This window comes from Argopecten irradians, chromosome 6, assembly GCF_041381155.1.
Source record: "Argopecten irradians isolate NY chromosome 6, Ai_NY, whole genome shotgun sequence".
NCBI classification, from domain to species: domain Eukaryota; kingdom Metazoa; phylum Mollusca; class Bivalvia; order Pectinida; family Pectinidae; genus Argopecten; species Argopecten irradians.
In genome coordinates this window covers 48,001,348-48,026,432 of record NC_091139.1, presented here as the reverse complement: position 1 = coordinate 48,026,432, position 25,085 = coordinate 48,001,348, and the positions used below count along the sequence as shown (strand labels likewise).

The 25,085-nt window shown below is 34.0% G+C and overlaps 1 long non-coding RNA gene across 1 annotated transcript; it reads right to left on the bottom strand.

Moving 5' to 3' along the window:
* Positions 1 to 7,962: 7,962 nt before the first annotated feature.
* On the bottom strand, positions 7,963 to 17,561 carry LOC138326099 (uncharacterized). Its single transcript, XR_011208872.1, has 4 exons — positions 17,238 to 17,561; positions 15,984 to 16,178; positions 8,665 to 15,213; positions 7,963 to 8,594 (listed from the first exon to the last, which is right to left on the bottom strand). It is a non-coding gene; the product is annotated as an uncharacterized lncRNA (long non-coding RNA).
* Positions 17,562 to 25,085: the final 7,524 nt, after the last annotated feature.

Here is a 25,085-nt window from a genome sequence, read left to right as displayed (position 1 = left end):
AGCAGTTGGTGTAATGATTTTTTTGCAAAAATTGTAGTGTTTGGTTGTACTGAAGAATTGTTACTCTTTTTTTGAGAGATACTGTAAGGAAGTAATGTTTTTAAACAACAGGAATAAAGCTATTGTGGCAGGGTAATTAATTATAGTAACTAATTAGTTATGTAATTAGTATTAGTGTATTTATGTATGGTTATAAATTAAGATGCACCCCTGCTTGTCCCAGTACTGTCTATATGTCACCGTCTTGTTTACCTGTATACCTGTATGTTACCTGGAATGAGTGAGTGCATGGATGGATGCAAGAGTGCATTATTTAATTATAGGTGAGGGTAGGTACCAGTCAGTTGACTCACCTGGCTAGTCAGCTGATTGATTTTATTGGGTTATAGATATAATAATGTGTTTTTTTATTGGTCAAACTTTCCTTCCAAATTTTTATCTTTGGAGCACTTTCCTTTGTCTGTGGACAGTTCACAGAAAGGTTTTAATGAGAGCATGCAGTTGTGTTTTTGGTCTAGCTCTTAGACCTTTTGGCTGTTTTGTGGAATTGGAATATAATTCTTCTACTTCTGTAACTCATCCTTTTATATTTCTTAGCAATATTGTATATCCTGTGCAATGTTCATAAAGAAAACTATGTATATTTATTTGTCTTATTTTGGTAAAATTATCAGAATGTATTTTTGAACAAGTTAAATTAACTTGAAAGTGTAAAAGTATAAGTATATATTTGAATTTAAGTGTAATTGTCTATTTATATGGACCATTTGATGTAAAGGAGTATATATTTGGATCTCTAGCATTATTAGTATAGAGATCGAAAGCTAGTGTTTTATATGAAGATGTTATATTAGTTTAGACCTTTTTGTAACATTATGTATTTTATTCATGTACAATGTATTGGACCCTGGGTCGAATGAAACAGATAAAGTGTATGTAATGCATTGATAGTGTATTATTTTGTAGTGTCTAAGTGGGTAGATTATCTCCCCTTAGACTAGAGTATTTTATTGTATAGTTGTAAAGGGGCGAATTGTCTCACCCTGATATAGCATAGTATAGAGAAGACATTGTCTCCAAGAAAATATTGTCTCCCCTTGTATTTATCATAATATCTATTATTATAAATGGTTCATAAATGTCTTGTTCTACAGTTACTTATAATATAACTGTATTACTGTATTACTGTATGTTAAATAGATATTTCACATCTGATGCTAATTTACTGTAGGCTACTTAGGGATCTTGTATGTATGGATGGATGTATGATTAGTATGAATGTTATTATGTATTATTGCATTGTGAACATGTATTTAATGAGCTTGTTTTATTTTGTTACAGACATACACACTTACATGTATTGTCAATAAACCATCATGACTTAGAAGACGGATTGTGTCCTCTATTACACCCCAACACTCCCACCTTCATTTGGGACTTAACCAAACCCAGTTACACTATAACTGTGGACAGCAGTATACCTGATGAAGTTTAATCAATTATTAAAGCATTCATTACTAAAGTCTATAATTAAAGAATTTCATGTGAAATGTTAAATGAATAAACAATCTAAGTAATTTGAAATAGTACACAGTAAAGGACTGTTAATAATGTTTGTTGCTAAAATTTACCCTTTCAGATTCATATCCTTTCAGATTCATATTTCATATATTCAAATTTAAAGTTTGCATTAACTTGAAAGTTTTCTGATATTTTTAGCCTACTATTATATATTTATGAATTAATGGAGGAAATATACAATTTTGTTTTTCTCTTTGTTGCAAGTTTTAGAAAGCCCATTCACTTTATTGACTGATCAGGAGTTTTAAGCAAAATGTCCGACACTCAACCATTTTGAATTTTGACATTGACAATTTATCACCTTTCATGTTTTATTGATCTTTCTCAAATTTCATATGAAGGTTACCTTCTGTCCCTGGTTTATGTACCAGAAGAGTCACATTAGCTTATTCAGGACTTGAATTGTAATTTTTCTTGTCACTTGCTAAAAAATGCAAGTGCCCTAAATTTGTAAAAAAAATATCATTTTACTTATAATTTAATATCCGTATTAAAATTACAGTTTTGTATTACAGATGTATATCAAAGAACTTATTTTTGCATGATTATGCGAGGTGTATAGGTACCAGGGTACATGTTTATCAACAACATTATAGTAAGAACTGTGTTCTTATATTTTCCATTAAAACTAATTTTCCACAATCATTTAATATCATTTTTAGTCCTTAAGCCTTGCAAGCAACACCTATTATGCTGAGCGTTAAGGAGTAGTACCAGTTTTACAGACTTTAGTACCGCGGTGGCCGAATGGTTAAGATGTACCGACATATTATCACATGCCCTCCACCTCTGGGTTGCGAGTTTGAATCCCATGTGGGGCAGTTGCCAAGTACTGGCCGCTGGTGGGTGGTTTTTCTCCGGGTACTCCGGCTTTCCTCCACCAACAAACCTGGCACGTCCTTAAAAGACCCTGGCTGTTAATAGGACGTTAAACTAATCAAACTAAAAAATTGGTACGTCTCTGACAGGGGACAGAACCCAAATTCTAGCTTCCTCACAAGGGCGAACACTCTAGATCTACCAAAGGCCAAATGTGAGGCAGTGCATTACTCAGCATACTACTAGCCATATATCACATTTTTTTCTGTCATAGTTATGGAGATGTTGCAATTGATGGACGACATACTACAGCACACAGGGACCTGGCACGATTTTGTTTTAAAAACTAATAGAGTATACATATATATTAAAGTATCAAGGGTATGAACTCGGCGGTGGAGAAAAATGGACCTATTTTTTTAAAACCGTGATTATTTTAATAAATGGGTTCTATACAACATTGACAGATATCTTATTATAGTATTATAGTATATATGTATACTATTGGTTAAAATTTTTCGTGCCAGGTCCCTGTGCTACAGCACATGCTTTTCTTATAGTTACAATTATGTATTAAGCTAAAATTTGTAATTTGCATACTTAAAGAAAGATCGTTTTATAAAGGAATGCAAACACAAGTATAAACTGACTATGAAAATCTTTATTTATGCAATCAAAGGAAGGAATTATAAATCTTATTTTGTAATCCAATCTACACCCATAACACAGTAAATGCAGTTGTACATAGCTCATTTCATTAAACAACTTGAATACATGTGCTCACAAAATAATACCATTTATAACATAACAGAATTTACTCCAAATATTGTGATCTTTTGATTTTTTTCAATATCCAAAGTCATAGGAAAACAAGTTACCCTATACATGTATTTATAGTTTTGCTCCTCATGACATTACATCTACCATGCTATGAAAGCTGCTTTGAGGATGAAGATGTGCTGTAAATAATTACAGGCACAGAGGCTGAATGGTCATGTGACTATTGGTACAATACAACACACCAAATTGGATGAAAATGCCTACCTCTTCTGCAACTTACAATTTACAATTAAGACTCATTGTATATAACAAGAGGCCCATGGGTCTTAACGGTTATCTGACTATTGGCAGGATAAACCACACCTCAAAGAAAATAGTAGTGGTAAACAAATTGAGGCAATACAAAACACTCTTTTAACAAAAGAAGTTAATTTTCTGATACATTTGATGAATTAGACCTTGAATGAAGGTCGAGGTCACTAATTTAAAACAAGAGGCTAATTTGGCCTTGATGGTCATCTGACTATTGGCACAATACAACACCTCAAAGAATACAATACAACACCTCAAAGAATATAGTAGTGACAAACAAGGCAATGCAACAAACTCTTTAATAGAAGAAGTTCAGTTTCTGATATATTTGATGAAATTTTTGACCTTGAATGAAGGTCAAGGTCTATATCTTTAATATACATGTTAGCCCTTCATACAAACAAGCCACAAGTCCAATAACAGGTCTCAAGGACTCTTAGCTATACACAAGTTGTTTAAAGATTTAAGCCTATTTAACCCCTGTGACCTTAAATGAAGGTCTTGGTCATTCATTTGAACAGACTTGGTAGCTCTTCATCCCAGCATATCACATGCTCAATATCAGGACTCTAGGCCTCTTAGTTATTCAGAAAAAGTTGTTTAAAGATTTTAGCCTATTTGACCCCTGTGACCCTGAATGAAGAAAATATTACTAAATTGATTCAATTGACCGTTATTATTTTTGTTTTTATTTCATGAAATTTCATGTAAATGGTATTGCTTCATGAAACTTTATTATAACAGTCCATTTGAAATGTGTCACATTATTAAAAATTGATTTTATAACAAAAGTATTATTTGTTACAGGAATGACATGCTCAAACTGATTTAATTTTCCCAAATCCATGGCATTCTTTCAATGCTCTCATCATAAGATGTTTCAGTTGATCTACATCATAATCCCTGGGAATATGAAAGTTCAATGTGCAAGTTGTCAGTTGATGTTTTTTTTTTTTTTTTCAAAATAAATGTTTATTTATAATAAGCATAACAACAAAATACACATCTGTCCTCTCACAGGAGCAGAATTATTCGTCGTTCGCACTTTCAATCACGCACATACCTTACGTTCATAAATGGTATTATGTAACCTTAAATGTAAGGGAGATAATAGACTAACCGGAAGTTCATATTTTCACGTGGGCGTACATCTCCCACACGTGGCCGATAATACACGTGGAAATATTATCAGTGTTTGGATGGTCCCACGTGTTTAGTCTCTTTACAATACTGCTATTTTTGGTAAGTACACAATTTTTTTTACATTTTTTTAATTGCTGTTGCTGAATCCATACTATCACAGGGACCTGGGAAGTACGTTTGCATTGCCGTGTAAAACTTTTACAATGAAGGCCTAATGTGTAAACAACGACTCATTTCAGTTCCGGTGTCGGTCTCAAGCCTAACAAAAAATCGGTCTAAAATATACTTTACCGACACTATAATAGGATCATAACATATAACGGATGCAACAGACTTCCAGGTCTCTTTGTATACAGTATACGTATGAATTCAAGTTATTTCAGCGTTTAAACAGTTTTCATCTGATTATGTCATTGATAAAGCAATGATAGTTGCACATTATATGTCAGATCTTAGATAACAACAGAGATTTAAATAGTAAGGATAAGAAGGTAGCTCATAGCCTTACTTAACGACGCCCGCAGCGGAAGCTATCCCAGAGTGCATCGCGTGTCTAAATTACAGTCGAATACAGTCTAACGACGCCATATTGAAACTACGCTTCGTCCGAAGAAGCGATCTAGGCTATAATTCAGGAGATGAACAGAAAAAAACCCAGATAGCTTAAAGTTTGCTCTTTATTGAAAATGTAATTTATTTGAATAATCCATCACATTTTCATAATTGTAGAGGTGTTACACTAAATAAACGTAATGTTAACTGTGAATGTCTTCATGATTACTTCCTCGATCGGTACACAGGTACTTAGCTCGCTGACAAAAAAAAAATATATAAGTATATATATACTTATATATATATATTTTTTTTGTCAGCGAGCTAAGTACCTGTGATTTGAACATACTGAACCTTTTGAATTTTCGGAAGTAAAACTGTACACAAATCATCGAAGCTACCCTAAATTTATAATGGCGACGATACTGTTCAGATAGGGTCATGAAAGATAGCACAATTAAACCCACATACTCTGAATTCAATAATTGACTGATTTCCATTAAAATTTCAAATATTTGTTGCTTGGTAAATTTTACAAGATAAAATATTAAATTGATTGAATTTTAACATATTGAACCTTTTGAATTTTTGGTGGTAAAACTGTACACAAATCATCGAAGTTACCCTAAATTTATAATGGCGACGATACTGTTCAGATAGGGTCGTGAAATATAGCACAATTTTAACCACGCACTCTGATTTCAATAATTGACTGATTTCCATTTAGTTTTCAAATATTAATTTTCTATTGATCGAGTTTGTACATATGGAAACTTTTAAAGCTCAAGTACAAGTGTTAACAAATTATCGAAGGTACCCAATATATCATGGCGAAGAGATACAGTGCCGATCGAGCTGTGATAGATGGCATAATTTGATATCTAATTAACGGAAAGTGATTTGCAACTGCTATAAGCACAGGTGTCATACTGTCATCAGGTGAACCGTCGGCCAGAACACCTGGCCACCGCCCCAGGTCATCGCCTCACTTAACTCAACGGGGGTCCATTTACCTGTGTTTGAGTCTCGAAGGCTATACAGTAAGTTTGTAAATTAGATAATATTTTTCTAATCTGAATTTTCTCAAACAGCTTTATTTTTAATGCATAGAACTATATTGAAATAAAAGTCAATTCTAAGTGAAATGTAAATATTCCGCTTTACCAGAGATTTGAATATAATTTATTTAAATATATTGCTTTACCAAGCAATTTTTTTTTACTAAAGCCGAATTGAATTTCCAGGGTTTAACTCATTAAATTTATATGTGTCGTATTTTTCATTCTAACAAATCAAGAAAAGCTTTTATAATATGTCATTAATCACCAAAATTTACCAACATTTTGATCATTACTTTCAATGCATAGGTTTTAATTTTACAATTTTTCATAAAAAAACAACACAGAAATATATATACATGCATGAGATGAGCGTCTCTAATGCAAAAGTAAAAAAGCTATGAGATACCTTTCGATGTTTATTGGTTTGTATATAGTCAAATATGCCGTACACAGCTTCATGAGCTAACACTATGATAACTCGCCTCCAGCTATGAGTGCGCAGACGCACGGCTTGGTCTCGCGGTAACCGTTCATCCGTTTACGATAACAATAGGCGGGTACGTGATATCGCGAGAACAGCCCTAGTTACTTATCCCAATACTATTTAAATCTCTGATAACAATAATTAATGCAAACTACGTAGATAATTAGATAAATAATATAATTATTTTTCTAAATAATCAATGAGATGTATATGTCAAATATTAATTTAGTACGTTTTTGTGTACTTCTGTTTATACCTGTGTATATACATGTATATTAAGTAGCATGCACCAATGTCATGTACATGTACCTGGTACCTTACAATTGTTATGAACTAGGCCTATACCAAAAAGAATGTATTTTGTATATTTTGTATGCTGATTTGTTGTTATTATTACTTTTCAGTGTCCAAAGAGGAATATTATACATTGTGGATTTTATTAAAAGTGATTGTTTGAAATTTTCCATGGATCTGAAGAAAGAATAGTTAAAAGAAGAGAAAAAACAAAAACAAAGCTGCTGAACACTTCAGAAGATAGATTTCCCTAAAGGACATGGACATTTTTTTTTTAAATTGTGTGCCATTTTTTTTCATAATTAGTGATTAACTAATATGTTTATTTGTTTTTAGTTTTTACACTTATTGTTGAAGGTGTTTGAGAAATTTAGTATAAAAGGTTAGATCTGCCATAAACATATTATAAATATCTAGACTCTTTTGTCTTTTTTCACTGACATAAAAAGATTTATATATTGTGTACCCTGCTAATGCTAGCATAAAGTTAAATTGTTTCATTTTTAGCTCACCTGGCCCGAAGGGCCGGTGAGCTTATGTCATGGCGCGGCGTCCGTCGTCCGTCGTCCGTCCGTCGTCCGTCCGTCCGTCTGTCCGTCCGTCTGTCCGTCAACATTTCCTTTAAATCGCTACTAGTCATAGAGTTCTGCATGGATTGTAACAAAATTTGGCCACAAACATCCTTGGGGGAGGGGGAACAGAACTTGTATAAATTTTGGCTCTGACACCCCGGGGGCAGGAGGGGCGGGGCCCAATAGGGGAAATATAGGTAAATCCTTTAAATCGCTACTTGTCATAGAGTTCTACATGGATTGTAACCAAATTTGGCCACAAACATCCTTGGGGGAAGGGGAACAGAACTTGTATAAATTTTGGCTCTGACACACCGGGGGCAGGAGGGGCGGGGGATCTGGCCCAATAGGGGAAATATAGGTAAATCCTTTAAATCGCTACTTGTCATAGAGTTCTACATGGATTGTAACCAAATTTGGCCACAAACATCCTTGGGGGAAGGGGAACAGAACTTGTATAAATTTTGGCTCTGACACCCCGGGGGCAGGAGGGGCTGGGCCCAATAGGGGAAATAGAGGTAAATCCTTTAAATCGTACTTGTCATAGAGTTCTGAATGGAATGTAACAAAATTTGGCCACAAACATCCTTTGGGGAAGGGGAACAGAACTTGTATAAATTTTGGCTCTGACCCCCTGGGGGCAGGAGGGGCGGGGCCCAATAGGGGAAATAGAGGTAAATCCTTTAAATCGCTACTAGTCATAGAGTTCTACATGGATTGTAACCAAATTTGGCCACAAACATCCTTAGGGGAAGGAGAACAGAACTTGTATAAATTTTGGCTTTGACCCCCCGGGGGCAGGCGGGGCGGGGCCCAATAGGGGAAATAGAGGTAAATCCTTTAAATCGCTACTTGTCATAGAGTTCTACATGGATTGTAACCAAATTTGGCCACAAACATCCTTGGGGGAAGGGGAACAGAACTTGTATAAATTTTGGCTCTGACCCCCTGGGGGCAGGAGGGGCGGGGCCCAATAGAGGTAAATCCTTTAAATCGCTACTAGTCATAGAGTTCTACATGGATTGTAACCAAATTTGGCCACAAACATCCTTGGGGGAAGGGGAACATACTAGTCATAGAGTTCTACATGGATTGTAACCAAATTTGGCCACAAACATCCTTGGGGGAAGGGGAACAGAACTTGTATAAATTTTGGCTCTGACCCCGCCGGGGGCAGGAGGGGCGGGGCCCAATAGGGGAAATAGAGGTAAATCCTATAAATTGCTACTAGTCATAGAGTTCTGCATGGATTGTAACCAAATTTGGCCAGAAACATCCTTGGGGGAAGGGGAACAGAATTTGTATAAATTTTGGCTCTGGCCCCCCGGGGCTGGAGGGGTGGGGCCCAATAGGGGAAATAGAGGTAAATCCTTTAATTCGCTACTAGTCATAGAGTTCTGCATGGAATGTAACCAAATTTTGCCAGAAATATCCTTGGGAGAATAAGAACTGAGTTTGTATAAATTTTGGCTCTGGTCCCCGGGGCAGGAGGGGCGGGGCCCAATATGGGAATTATAGGTAAATTCTATCAATCGCTACTTGTCCTAGAGTTCTGCATGGATTGTAACCAAATTTGGCCACAAACATCCTTGGGGGTAGGAGAACAGAACTTGTATAAATTTTGGCTCTGATCCCCTGGGGGTAGGAGAGGTGGGGCCCAATAGGGGAAATAGAGGTAAATCCTTTAAATCGCTACTTCTCATAGAGTTCTGCATGGATTGTAACCAAATTTGGCCAGAAACATCCTTTGTGGAAGGGGAACAGAACTTGTATAAATTTTGGCTCTGACCCCCAGGGGGCAGGAGGGATGGGGCCCAATAGGGGATTTAGAGGTTAATATTAAAATTCCTTTAGAAAAGAAACAATGAACCTGTATTCAGAAAATTATTTGGCATTACAAACCAGGTGAGCGATACAGGCCCTCTGGGCCTCTTGTTTTGTTTCCCGGTTTGTATCCAATAACCAAATATTTTAATTTTCTAATATTTATAATTATTCCTAATTTATGCATATTGATTGTTAGGGTATTCCAAAATGTTTCTACATGGGCGCACTCGATGAAAAAATGTAAGTTATCATCAATCTTATTACAATATGGACACAAGTCTGAATTTTCTATCCTCCATCTCTTCAGATTTTTTCTAGTTGGAATAATATTATGAATCAATTTCCATTTGAAGATTTTCAATGCATTATCATGCAAGTTTTTGAAGATGAATTTAAAATTTTCATGGAAATCTTTATTCCCAGCATGGAATTGATTTTTCCACTTTTCTATTAGACTTGGGTTTTCTTTTTTAGATTTAATTAAGGTGTTATATATAAATTTATTAGTATACCCATTTAACATTTCAATTTCATCTTTATTTAATTCCACTGTTTCTAGTTCCAATTTCTCAACCCATGATTTTGGTATAGATAATCTGATTTTTTTATTTTCATGAGTTCAGCAATCCAATTAGCTTTACTTATTAATTTTGAATAAATGGTGGCATCATTTAGTTTTCCAGCTTCATCACATAAGTCTTTTATTGTTATTATACCACTGTCTATCCAGTGTTTAAATATAATAGATTTACCCCCGCATGTGATGTTGGCATTACCCCATATTATTTCATTTTGAATACTTGTAGGTACTTGTATATTATTTGTATTTATATTCTTAAATTTTACCCACGAGTCAAGAATATTTTTGTAAAAGGATGGAATTTCTTCTATGTTTTGTACCATTCTTAGAGATTGTATTCGCATTCTGAAGATTAATAATTTCTTTCCAAATTTGTCAAAATGAAATTTTGGTATAACTGTCCAGTTTGAAGATTGACTTGTTGTATCAAAAAACCTGTTTACCCATGTTATTCTTAACATTTCAATGTGTGTTTCAATATCTCTTATTTTCAAACCTCCTTCATCTAATTCATTTATCATTACTTTTCTTTTTATTTTATCTGGTTTATCATCCCATAGATATCCATATACAATTTTTTCTAAAGCCTTAACCTGTTCAGTCGTTACATGCTGCACTGTTGCTAGGAATGTTATTTTCGGTATTATCAATGCATTTATTATAGTTGTTTTTCCAATTAATGTGAGTTTTCTTTTTTTCCAATTTTTTATCAGGTAATTAATAGAGTTAATGTTTTTTTCCCAGTTAATCTGTTCCACTTCTCTTTTTTTAGTACCAAATATCACGCCAAGAGACTTTATATTATCTCGTGTCATCTTTATCCCATATACATCTTTTTTATTTTTGTTTTTGCCTAACCAAAGACCTTCAGATTTTTCTTTATTCAACTCAAGTCCAGAATGCATACCAAAGTATTCAATTTCTTTTATTGCATTTTTTATATCATTTGATTTTAAAAACAGTGTTGTATCATCTGCCAACTGTGAAATTTTCATTGTTTTTCCTTTAATTGTAACTCCTTTAATGTTGTTGTTATTTCTTATTTTAATTGCCATTATTTCAACTGATATTACAAAAATCAAACAACTTAATGGACAACCTTGTCTTATTCCTCGAGATATTTTGTATGAATCTGATATGAAGTTGTTGTTTGAAATACACCCATATATATCGTAATACAGTGTGCGAACCCAGGATATGAAAGATTCTCCAAAACCAAAATATTTTAGCGCATTAAGCATAAAATCCCATTCGATGGTATCAAAAGCTTTTTTAAAATCCAAAAATATGACTGCACTATCTGTTTCAAATTTTTCTGCATAATCTATTGTATCTTGTATTTGCCTTATATTAAACCCAATAAATCTGTTTTTGATGTATCCATTTTGATCAGAGTGTATAATGCTTGGCATAATTTTTTTCAATCTTTGAGCTAGCACATATGCTGCAATCTTATAATCTATATTAAGTAAAGTGATTGGCCTCCAATTTTGTAAAGAAGTTTCATCTCCTTTTTTGTAAATTAAAGAGAGTAGGCCTATTTTCTGTGACTCTGACATTTCACCATCACGATATGCTTCATTTAATGCATCTATTACTAGATCTCCTATAATACTCCAGAAGTGCTCATAGAATTCTACAGTAAGGCCATCCAGACCAGGGCTTTTATTTTTTTTCATGTTTTTAATAGCAAATGCACATTCAATTTTTGTTAGGACTCCATTACACTGGACTTTTTCAGCTTCATTTAGTGTACGTTGAATATTTGTATTTTCCAGATACCTCTTTATGGATTCTTTTTGGGGATTTTTACTTGTGTATAAGTCTTCATAAAACAGGCGTATGACATCAAGAATTTTGTTTTCATCAGTTACTAAGTTATTATCTTTATCTCGAACTTTATGTATGACTTTTTTGGCCTGTCTTTGTTTTTCTAAGCCCAAAAAGTATTTATTTGTTCTCTCCCCCTTAGTTATGTATTGACATCTAGATCTTATTTTTTCTCCTTGTGCTTTATGGTCATAATATGCTTCTATTTCCTTTTCTAATTGTTTAATCTGTTCATCATTAATTTTATCTGGTGCATTTTCATTTATTTCATAAAGCTTTATAAGTTTTTCTTCTAGATATGTAACATCATCTTTTCTTTGTTTACTTTGTTTTTTACAGAAATTTATTGTAGCTTCCCTTATTAGAACTTTAATATAGTCCCATGTTTGTCTTTTATTTAGGTTACCCCTTTGGCATTCTCTTTCTGCTATTTTAATAACATTTTTTATTTTTTTATTGTAATTATTATCTGTAAGTACACTGTTATTCATTTTCCAATTTCCCTTTCCCCGATTTTCGCCTACATTTATTAGTTTAAGTGATACAGCCATATGGTCAGTTGATCGTATCTGTGCTGGCCTTATGTCACATGACTTTATCCTATTTATGAAATCTTTTGTTATCAGCCAGTAGTCTAATCTGCTTGCTTCCCTTCCATTTTTTCGTCTCCAACTAAATTGCATAATCTTTGAGTTTTTTTCGCGCCAGATATCAATAAGTTTAAAAAATTTCATTAAATCTGTTAAACCGAAAACAGGTTTTCTAATTTTGGCATTCCTTGATTTTCTGTCGATTGGCTTCAGGGTTTCATTAAAATCACCCCCTATTATATTTATACCTACACTTATTTTATTCATGTTTTCTTTTAATTTTTTAAAAAATGTATTTCGCTTAACCGGATCATTTGGTGCATAAATATTTGTTACGGAGTATATATTATTATTTATTTTTAAGACTAACATTAAAATTCTCCCATCGTCAGACTTGTATTGGTCTATTAAAGTATATTGTACATTTTTATTAATATATATTGAAACACCCCTCCTATCACTTGTCCAAATGTTATGATAGATTTGTCCTTCATACTCTTGTTCTAGCAAGGGAAATAACTCTTGTGTATAGTGAGTTTCTTGTAGAAAAACCAGGTCACATTTTTGTTGCTTTATGTATTGTATTAACCGTTGTCTTTTTGAACCATCTCTCAAACCCTGTGCATTCAAAGAGATAAAATGTAGATTTTTTATGCTATCCATAATATTATTTGTTTGTTTGATTTATAATTGTTATTTTTGTTTTCAATATGTATATATATATACATACTATTGATGTTGTTTGTGTACAGTCATATGAGTGTGATAAATGTTTACATGAATTTTGTTTTTGTGACCTATACCAATGATTATACATGTTCATATACAACTTTATACATTCTGTATATTTTACATACATATTACTTATATACATGTAGATATGCATGCCAATGATATTTTTAACTTCATTTTTATACCTGATATCTTTTAAACTCTCTTTCTTAATATGTGTCTCACATACAACAGTTACACTCTCATACACACAGTTTACAGACTCATACTTGTACTGATACACATACGTTTCATTTTTTATTAAGTACATGTATATGTTGTATTGGAAAAATATTTTCATTGAGGATCTACATGTTTTTATATAGGCATACATTCTCTTTACATATACATATGTATACCTAAACATATCCTTTACATATAGGATTCTGAATTTTTGCATATGATGTAGTATTGATTGTACATGCCAAAATTCATAAACAGTTTGTGCATTCATACCTGTTTTGATGAATTGGTGTAACTTACTTTGATCATAACAATATGTTTTTATTAAGCAAAAAAAGTATAGTATACATATGTGATTCTGAATTTTTTTTTTTTTTTTTTTTTTTGCGCTATACATTTTTGGATATACATTTTGTACTATCAATTCAGAACTCAAAGGTACACTTGTATTTTCACATCCATGCATGTTTTTGTAAATGTACACTTCTAAACATTGCATGTAAGAATATAGTTTTACAGCATGCATGCATATTGATTTTTTACAATTTAATATACATAGTATTATATTGATAATAAGTTTTTGTGTTATTATTATACAGATAGCATATATACTTATATAAATGCATTTATATGCTTTACTCAAACATGCATATATGCATCCTGTGGTGCACATCAAGCTTATACAAAACAAAAACTTGAATATGCATTTAAAATTGAATAAGTCATAATGGATATTATTTCTTTTTTCTTTGATTTCACTATATTTTTTCATATTACACATGTATATGCATATGAGAAAAAATGAATTTATTGTTTCTTTGATCTTAATAATATTGTGAATATAACATATGTATTCACATGTACATGTACCTACATATATTGTACATTTGCGTAGGTCATTACATACTAAAAGTGCTGGTAATAAGTATACGTGAATTATAACTTTAATGTAAGTAGAACACATCTTGTTTAATTGTTTTTCATTTTTAATTTTGTTTGAATACATTCACATACATTCTTCTGTATGCATGTATCTCTGTTGTTCGTTTAACAATAAATTCTTGTTTAATACAAGTTTTATTTGTTATTGAACTGTTTTCACTAATTGATTTAGACACTGACATTGTTTGAAAACAATTACTTGGGTGAGTGCTTTGTACCATTTTCATTGTCCCTGTGTACCTGCACATGCACCTGCAATTTTGTTTTTTTCTTAGGGGAACCATCCAGTGGAGTGGGTGGTGTTCTACCCTCTTGTTTCTTATTGGTATTGGAGTTTTTTGGAGTGTCTTTACTCAAGATCATAAATTCTTCAAGAGAAAAGCGATTGACTTTCCCTTTGGACCGTTTTGCTTTTCTCTTTGTACACTTCTTTTTGGAACTCGCGCACGAAGGGAGTCACATCCGTCTTTATCGCATCATCATCGGATGAGTCACTGTCTCTGTTACCATCTGTACACGTACATGTACTTGAGTCCTCATCATGATCATGATCAGTTACTGATCCTTCACGATCAGTTTCTGTATGCTCTTGTCGCGATCCGCTTTCCCCCGGGGGAGACGGTTTTACTTCTTCATAGTTTCCAGAGAATGCGTTTGAATTTGTGGTCTGAAGAAGGGAAGGACAGTCTATCATTCGATGCCCTGGCATATTGCATTCGCGACAAACCCATGAATTGGTACAGTCTCTCGTCACATGGCCTATCGTCAGTTGATGTTTAAGGTAATCTGAAAACAGGTGGTTCTAAGTAGTGGAATTTTGTTGAGAAGCCTGCAGGAAGTATCTCATCCGCTCCAGTTATAAATGTGAGTAGTTCTCCAAATGTGATGTCAACTGAAATGGGGAAAAAAATCATACAAAAATGGATGTTTTGGAAATAAATCTGGTTCTCAATATAAACACTCAACACTAACCCAACATGCGAATACAGGGTTTTCGAGATCCCAAAACGACGCGAGTAAAGTACAATTTACCGTTCATTACTCACAACATCGCGAAACTCATGATATCATAATAACCGGATGCTGGGACTAATCCACAGTACTTTACTCACATTGTTTTGAAGTCTCGTAAGCCCCGTATTGGTATACGCTTCTATAGTCATTACATAATCTACGGATCGCCAGCTGTCAATCAAACCGCACGTGACTTTGTATTTTGTATTGTGTGTGCTACGATGTTTGCTCCGACATTGAATAGAAACACGTGCGTTTGTGAGCACTAGGCGTAGCTATATTACACCTGGCGATCGGTCAATTGCTTTTAGATTCTCATCTACCGTAAAGATATTTTATCTAACTTACATGTATTAAATCTTAACCTCCAATGCTTTATGCAAAATTATTAAACATTTTATAGTACTATATTAAATTTATCACAAAACAAGCTTACAATAAGTGTTGCAAGCAACACATGTACCCTGCCATCAATTAAATTTATGAAGTTTGAACAAATTCTGTTGTTGTGTTCTCAAGTTATTGTCCCGAAAATAAATTTGTGAAACTTTCTTATTAATTTTAGTAACTTGATCAAGCAAACTTCATTTATCTAAAATAATGATAAATTAAATGAAGCTTTTTACAATTGGGATATGCCATATATACCTATACAATGTAAGTCCACCGTAGTTCATCTCCAGTTCTCCGCTGAACTTTACTACAATTTGCAAATCATTGAAAACACTACCAAGAATGTCTCTAAGTTTTACTGTTATTTCTTGTTTGTCGAACATGTTGATCCTGCCTTTCAATTCGTTTATACCTGCTTCAATGCCTTTGGAAGGAATACTGGGTTTATTTCTGTAAAATAAAATTGGAGCATAAATAGTTGGATAACAAAGTCTCTTAAACATTCATCAACATCCTAAAAAATGTTTTAACTCTATGATCAATTACTTGTATACTAGCTGTAAAGTGAATCTGTGGAGTTAGTGGTACATCAGCAGGGTGGAAATAGGCGGTATAACAGGTTGGGACACTCCCTCAAATGCAGGACTATTCTGCGTATATATACGGGAGTGTCCCCAATCTGTATAATGGGGGACTACTGTACTGTACGGTACTTGCTATGACATTGGCCAGATTCGCCGAAAAAGACCGCGTTTTTAGACACCGACCTCTATCCGTCATAACAAGGATTTATAAGTATACGTCCTTGGCAGGGACGTAGGAAGAGGGGGGCAGGGGGGTAATCGCCTCCCCACCCCCGTTACCCAGGACAGGGCCAAACAAGTCTTTTTGCCCCCCCCCCCCCCCCCCCCATTTTAGCCGACTGAAATGTTCTAAAAATGCACATTTGAAAGAAAAATGGGTCCTCCTGCACATTTTCCATACTTCATTTTAGAAATATGAGTACTCTGGGCCTTACGGTTATTGAGAAGAAGTTGTTCAAAGATTTTAGCCTATTTGACTCCTTTGACCTTGAAAGTAGGTCAAGGTCATTCATTTTCACAACTTTGGTAGTTCTTCATCCCAGCATGCTACAGGCCAAATATGCGTACTTTAGGCCTTGCGGTTATTGAGAAGAAGTCGTTTGAATGAATAGTTTACGCACGGCGGACGCCGACGGACGGTGCATGATGACTATAGGTCATCCTGACCCTTCGGTCAGAAAAAAAAACTGCAGGTCCGTCAGGATTTACATTTTAGATAATGACAATAACAAACCGTCGAACTGGTTGTTCCGAATAAACGAAAACGGTCTTGGTCTTACATGACATGTTGTGGTTTATTGAACTAGACTGGAGGTTACGTAACGTTATATATGTTTCTGGTCGGACGCCAATTGCAAACGATGTGCCCTGTCACACAGTTACATTTAATTTAGATGTACACGTAGGTATTACTTAGTTTACTCACCAAAACAAATAGCATTTCCACTTCCATCGTCAAATCGTCTGCAGCCTTCATTTGAAACAAACACTTCCATGATCAAGACTACTTTCGTTTTCATTTATCCAATCAAATACGCCGTAATGAAAGCCCTTGGTGTCATTACATACTGTCCCACAATGCAACATTTATGAACATATATTTATTTTGGCACATTGAATGTATAAATATATATTCAATAATCCTAAATACAGATTGAACAAATATTTTTATTTTTCTTGACCATATATTTACTTTTTATGAACATATATTTATTTTTTTGACCATATATTTATTTTTTATGAACATATATTTATTTTTATGAACATATATTTAATTTTTTGAATAAATATTTATTTTTTATGAACATATATTTATTTTTTTGAATAAATATATTTTTTTATGAACATATATTTCAATTTTTGAATAAATATTTATTCTTTATGAACATATATTTATTTTTTGAATGTATATTTTGTATTATTGAACAAATATTTATTTTTTTAAGAACAAATATTTATTTTTTAGAACAAAAATATAAATTTAATGAATATTGCAACGTTTCACATGCCATACCTGGGTTTCGTAATGTTACATGTGCACAATACGACATGCCCATAGACGTGGATACCGTTATTGACATTTCCGATAGGCAAAAAACAGGAGGTGTTATAACGATGAACTTTAATATGTGACTAGTCTTCGTCGCTATCTCAAAAAAATAAGTGCACAAATAAAGAGTATATTTGTATTCAATTTTCATTTAGTCCCCTTTATGCATTTTTGCGTTTTTTATGTGTAGAAATGATCTAATAAGAGTATCAGCACTTACACGCATAGAAATATACTGTCTATTAAAACTCTGTTTTCCTACAAAATTATCAAAATTTCTCTAGGCCTACCATTTAATTGCAGTGTTGTAAGAAAGTCACCAAAGACACGGCCGTGTTTAGCAAAAATACAGTACATGTTTGCATAAAGATACGACGACATTTACAATTATAATTTCTAAATGTAGGTAACTTTCAATATGCATTATGAATTTATCCGCTTTCAATGTTATTTTAAAATTACCACGTAAAAAATGCTTTAAAATCATAAAAAATACACCGTACAGTCATTCTCAGTCATTCTAAATCGTCATTTTTTTCCAGGGTCCCCCCCGCCCATCAATATTCTGTTTTAGGGATATTTTTTACACATTTTTATTTATATATCTACCACACTAAAATAACCATGGTCTTTATTGCTTTCAATGATGTAAATTTAATGTATTCATACCGTTGGATAATCGAGGATTGTGATGGAAGTGGTTGTCTGGGAACCGTTGGTATTTAACTATCCTGGGACCGTTTGGTAAAATAAATCTACAATGTAAACAGGAGATATGTATTTTTTATCTGAACATGAAACAGTATAATATGTACATAATGCTATCTTGGTCCACATAATTATTTTTTTCTGGAGGTTTAAAGGGACAATTCAGTCTAAGATTACATAAAAAATTGCACACATTTCGGAAATAGGAATAGATTATTATAGGAATTTGATTAGCTGGTTTTACTGTGATATGTCAGAAAAGCCTACTGTAGTGAAATATATATGAAATTTTGAAATTCGCTTACTGTCCACCATTATACACATTGTGGTCGAATGTCTTTTATGCCGAACCCTGCCCCTTCCCCGTGTAGTAAAGAATTTTTTGTTTAGAACTACTCAAATCGCTCTCATAGTAGTGTGTTTTCCTTATTAGATGCATGCTCCTGTCTAAAAAATAATTTCATCAACTCGTCAGTGGTTATGTGTTGCATTTCTTTAACGTTCGTGACTTTGGCTCGGGTATGGGTACAGCGTACATGTTGTACCTGCTTAATCGTATTGATCAACGATTTGGAATTTCAACCGTATCAATCAAAATCGTGAAATTTGTCGTTATTTCTTGAAAATATATTATATGCTTCATAAGGAATGTAGAACAATACATTTATGTCATATTTTTCTTCGTGTTTATGTAAACAGAATTAGCTTCACTGAATTGTCCCTGAATTGTTCCAGCTGACGAAATATTTAAATACTGTTAGTACAATAGTGCTACTAGTCAACACTATAATAACGCTGTTGAATTGTTTACCCAAAAATTGATGGCGTTATGAATTTACTTGAAAACATACTGTGATAATGGAGCCCAGTATTCACGTATTAAAAACAACACGATCATTTTGCTGTCAGAAACTCTCAATTGTAGACCGATCTGATGTCAATGTTTTGTTATTCTATCTGATATTTTACTGCTATTTTTTCTGATGTTACGATTTGATAGATTCGACAGACTGTCTTTACTGTTTATGAGCATGATCATAACCTTGATAGCAAAAACGACAACTTCTGCAAAACATTTTGGTGTTTATTCTTGTTATAACGAATAATCATACCCTGCCTCTACTCCGGTTCCCGACAGGGTACGAATTCCATCCCATTGCCGCTAATGTTGCAAGCCCCGCTGTGATCCACATGCGCACTTTGAGACTGATAAAAATATATTTTTCGGGTAATATCCTTATGTAACTGTATTGTTCTGACAACTATGATCAATATTTAATTCACAAACTTTTCGATTATAATGTTTCATCAACTATTAGTAGTAAAATTCAACACAGTACATGTATAATTCTGCTCAAATACGCCGCCATCTTTGATTAACCGGAAACCGTGACGAAATGAAACACTCAACAGGTAAAATATGTTTAAATGTTTTAAAAAGCCAACAAACTAAGAATAAACATGGTTGAACTGATAAATGTAAGTATTATTTAGAATTTAGCGAAAAAGAATTTTTAAAGTTCATGTTAAAAACTTTGTGACATTATATTTCTTTCGTAGTGAAAATTTGTAGGTCATTCCATATATGGTACTAGTTGCCATATTTGGAGCGCGAGACTTTCTAACGAGAAGCATCATGCATATGGCGGCCAAGTGAGCCGTGTCGGAGATGTGAGCCATTCAAAAGTGCTTTAAAACATAATTTAGACACATAGGTAGGTAAATAAATAATCATTTTATATCTAAAATGTTTGATATTGTTGAATTTAATTACAAAATTACATGACACACGTGAAATGCAAACTTTTCACCGCTGGATGTTTTGCAACACTACGGTCAATGGGACGGAATCGTAGCTCTGACGACGACCATCTGTCAGAAATCTTCAGTCCGTCGTTCAGAGCTACGTCATCGCAGCTATATTCTTGTTAGTTAATAGTGTTGATAATGATTAAATTAACAAAAATCAAAGAAACAAACCGAGCAGAAAAAAATCCACTAAATAATCAACTGATGATGACACAAGACTACTGTACGTAAGATTTTTTAAAAGCAGATCTTTGCCTAATTGGTTTAAAAAACCACATCAAATTTAAACTGACAGCTCATAAAATTTTGATAACCAATAGTAACATAAAAAATAAACAACAGGTCTTAACAGAAATACATCTTTGGCTCCAATTTTAAATTTTAAAACATTAAAAACATACACAAAAACCAATAAAAACTTGTAAAATGAATATTTGACCTAGGTTTGACAGATGTACCTTGTATGTATGTATGTGTGTCCTGCATCTCTCTGATACTTAACAATGTATATTACCTTAAAAATATCAATGTTTGAGAACTTATCCTCTATAAATTATCAGTGAGTTTGTTAGTGTAAATGTGTTGTCCATTGATTGATGTATATTATGAGTACACATGACTACATGTGTATTAACTGAATTAACTCCAACATACATCATTCATATATGTTGTATTGTATTTGTATGTACGAAACTTTTGAAAATGAATAAAAAATAAATTAAAAACAAAACAAAAATTTTAAAATTTGTTTTCAGCATACACTGCATATGATGTTTCAATAGATTTTTTTCTGATGTATAAGGGACACTTCTAGTGGTTAAAGTTATTGACAAAATAATAAAATATCACCTTTACTGCTGGGTATATAGTGACTTATCAGGATAGTCGACAGTTATTAGGAATATTTATTCTTCAAGAAATAAAAAAAACATCGTTGCATCTTAAAATAACGATTTCATACATGGGAGGCCGTCCTTACGTGACCATGGCTGTTAATAGGACGTTAATTAATCAAACAACCAAACAAACAAATCTTAAAAAACCAACATTTCTTTGTTGTTGTTTTGTTTGTTATATTTGAAATGGTTTCCTCACTATATGACTTAGTCGTATATTCATTAAGAATAGTTTCCTGTGACTGCAGTATATTTTGTGTTTTAATGAAAGTGTACTTTCTTATCTTAATTTTCTGAATAAGGTCTACTGGAGAATTATTGACGTAATAGGTTCTCTAACTTTCCTTAAAGGTATCCTCATCTCCTAGTACATTGTCGTGTAGCTCAGGTAACCCTATCATCTATAATAATACCTTAATTACATAGTCTTGCTGTAATTATTAATATCTTATTTACTTCCCATGACGTCAATCCAGCCTAGTTTCCCGTTTCTAAATGTCCCTCTTTTCTGTCATTAATTGACCAGCGATAGAGGCAGGACTACTTAGAGGTTCTTCAAGTTGTGTATTGTGTATTTTCTAGTTTAAATTGAAGACTTCTCTTTAAATATTATGTCTTTGAAGTTAAAAGTCAAGTAAGTCGATATGTTCTGTGACTACTTATACGTGTTTACCCACTGTGGTTTTTATTGTAAAATAGGTAAGCATTTAGTTTGGTGGACAACACCATGTTGACAGGAAGCTGTACTTACATTTAGTTTGGTGGACAACACCATGTTGACAGTAAGCTGTACTTACATTTAGTTTGGTGGACAACACCATGTTGACAGTAAGCTGTACTTACATTTAGTTTGGTGGACAACACCATGTTGACAGTAAGCTGTACTTACATTTAGTTTGGTGGACAACACCATGTTGACAGTAAGCTGTACTTACATTTAGTTTGGTGGACAACACCATGTTGACAGTAAGCTGTACTTACATTTAGTTTGGTGGACAACACCATGTTGACAGTAAGCTGTACTTACATTTAGTTTGGTGGACAACACCATGTTGACAGTAAGCTGTACTTACATTTAGTTTGGTGGACAACACCATGTTGACAGTAAGCTGTACTTACATTTGTTTGGTGGACAACACCATGTTGACAGTAAGCTGTACTTACATTTAGTTTGGTGGACAACACCATGTTGACAGTAAGCTGTACTTACATTTAGTTTGGTGGACAACACCATGTTGACAGTAAGCTGTACTTACATTTAGTTTGGTGGACAACACCATGTTGACAGTAAGCTGTACTTACATTTAGTTTGGTGGACAACACCATGTTGACAGTAAGCTGTACTTACATTTAGTTTGGTGGACAACACCATGTTGACAGTAAGCTGTACTTACATTTAGTTTGGTGGACAACACCATGTTGACAGTAAGCTGTACTTACATTTAGTTTGGTGGACAACACCATGTTGACAGTAAGCTGTACTTACATTTAGTTTGGTGGACAACACCATGTTGACAGTAAGCTGTACTTACATTTAGTTTGGTGGACAACACCATGTTGACAGTAAGCTGTACTTACATTTAGTTTGGTGGACAACACCATGTTGACAGTAAGCTGTACTTACATTTAGTTTGGTGGACAACACCATGTTGACAGTAAGCTGTACTTACATTTAGTTTGGTGGACAACACCATGTTGACAGTAAGCTGTACTTACATTTAGTTTGGTGGACAACACCATGTTGACAGTAAGCTGTACTTACATTTAGTTTGGTGGACAACACCATGTTGACAGTAAGCTGTACTTACATTTAGTTTGGTGGACAACACCATGTTGACAGTAAGCTGTACTTACATTTAGTTTGGTGGACAACACCATGTTGACAGTAAGCTGTACTTACATTTAGTTTGGTGGACAACACCATGTTGACAGTGCTGTACATTTAGTTTGTGGACAACACCATGCAGTAAGCTGTACTTACATTTAGTTTGGTGGACAACACCATGTTGACAGTAAGCTGTACTTACATTTAGTTTGGTGGACAACACCATGTTGACAGTAAGCTGTACTTACATTTAGTTTGGTGGACAACACCATGTTGACAGTAAGCTGTACTTACATTTAGTTTGGTGGACAACACCATGTTGACAGTAAGCTGTACTTACATTTAGTTTGGTGGACAACACCATGTTGACAGTAAGCTGTACTTACATTTAGTTTGGTGGACAACACCATGTTGACAGTAAGCTGTACTTACATTTAGTTTGGTGGACAACACCATGTTGACAGTAAGCTGTACTTACATTTAGTTTGGTGGACAACACCATGTTGACAGTAAGCTGTACTTACATTTAGTTTGGTGGACAACACCATGTTGACAGTAAGCTGTACTTACATTTAGTTTGGTGGACAACACCATGTTGACAGTAAGCTGTAACTTACATTTAGTTTGGTGGACAACACCATGTTGACAGTAAGCTGTACTTACATTTAGTTTGGTGGACAACACCATGTTGACAGTAAGCTGTAATTACATTTAGTTTGTTGGACAACACCATGTTGACAGGAAGCTGTACTTACATTTAGTTTGGTGGACAACACCATGTTGACAGTAAGCTGTACTTACATTTAGTTTGGTGGACAACACCATGTTGACAGTAAGCTGTACTTACATTTAGTTTGTTGGACAACACCATGTTGACAGGAAGCTGTACTTACATTTAGTTTGGTGGACAACACCATGTTGACAGTAAGCTGTACTTACATTTAGTTTGGTGGACAACACCATGTTGACAGTAAGCTGTACTTACATTTGTTTTGGTGGACAACACCATGTTGACAGTAAGCTGTACTTACATTTAGTTTGGTGGACAACACCATGTTGACAGTAAGCTGTACTTACATTTAGTTTGGTGGACAACACCATGTTGACAGTAAGCTGTAATTACATTTAGTTTGGTGGACAACACCATGTTGACAGTAAGCTGTACTTACATTTAGTTTGGTGGACAACACCATGTTGACAGTAAGCTGTACTTACATTTAGTTTGGACAACACCATGTTGACAGTACTGTACTTACATTGTTTGACAGTAAGCTGTACTTACATTTAGTTTGGTGGACAACACCATGTTGACAGTAAGCTGTACTTACATTTGTGTTTGGTGGACAACACCATGTTGACAGTAAGCTGTACTTACATTTAGTTTGGTGGACAACACCATGTTGACAGTAAGCTGTACTTACATTTAGTTTGGTGGACAACACCATGTTGACAGTAAGCTGTACTTACATTTAGTTTGGTGGACAACACCATGTTGACAGTAAGCTGTACTTACATTTAGTTTGGTGGACAACACCATTTGACAGTAAGCTGTACTTACATTTAGTTTGGTGGACAACACCATGTTGACAGTAAGCTGTACTTACATTTGTGTTTGGTGGACAACACCATGTTGACAGTAAGCTGTACTTACATTTAGTTTGGTGGACAACACCATGTTGACAGTAAGCTGTACTTACATTTAGTTTGGTGGACAACACCATGTTGACAGTAAGCTGTACTTACATTTAGTTTGGTGGACAACACCATGTTGACAGTAAGCTGTACTTACATTTAGTTTGGTGGACAACACCATGTTGACAGTAAGCTGTACTTACATTTAGTTTGGTGGACAACACCATGTTGACAGTAAGCTGTACTTACATTTAGTTTGGTGGACAACACCATGTTGACAGTAAGCTGTACTTACATTTAGTTTGGTGGACAACACCATGTTGACAGTAAGCTGTACTTACATTTAGTTTGGTG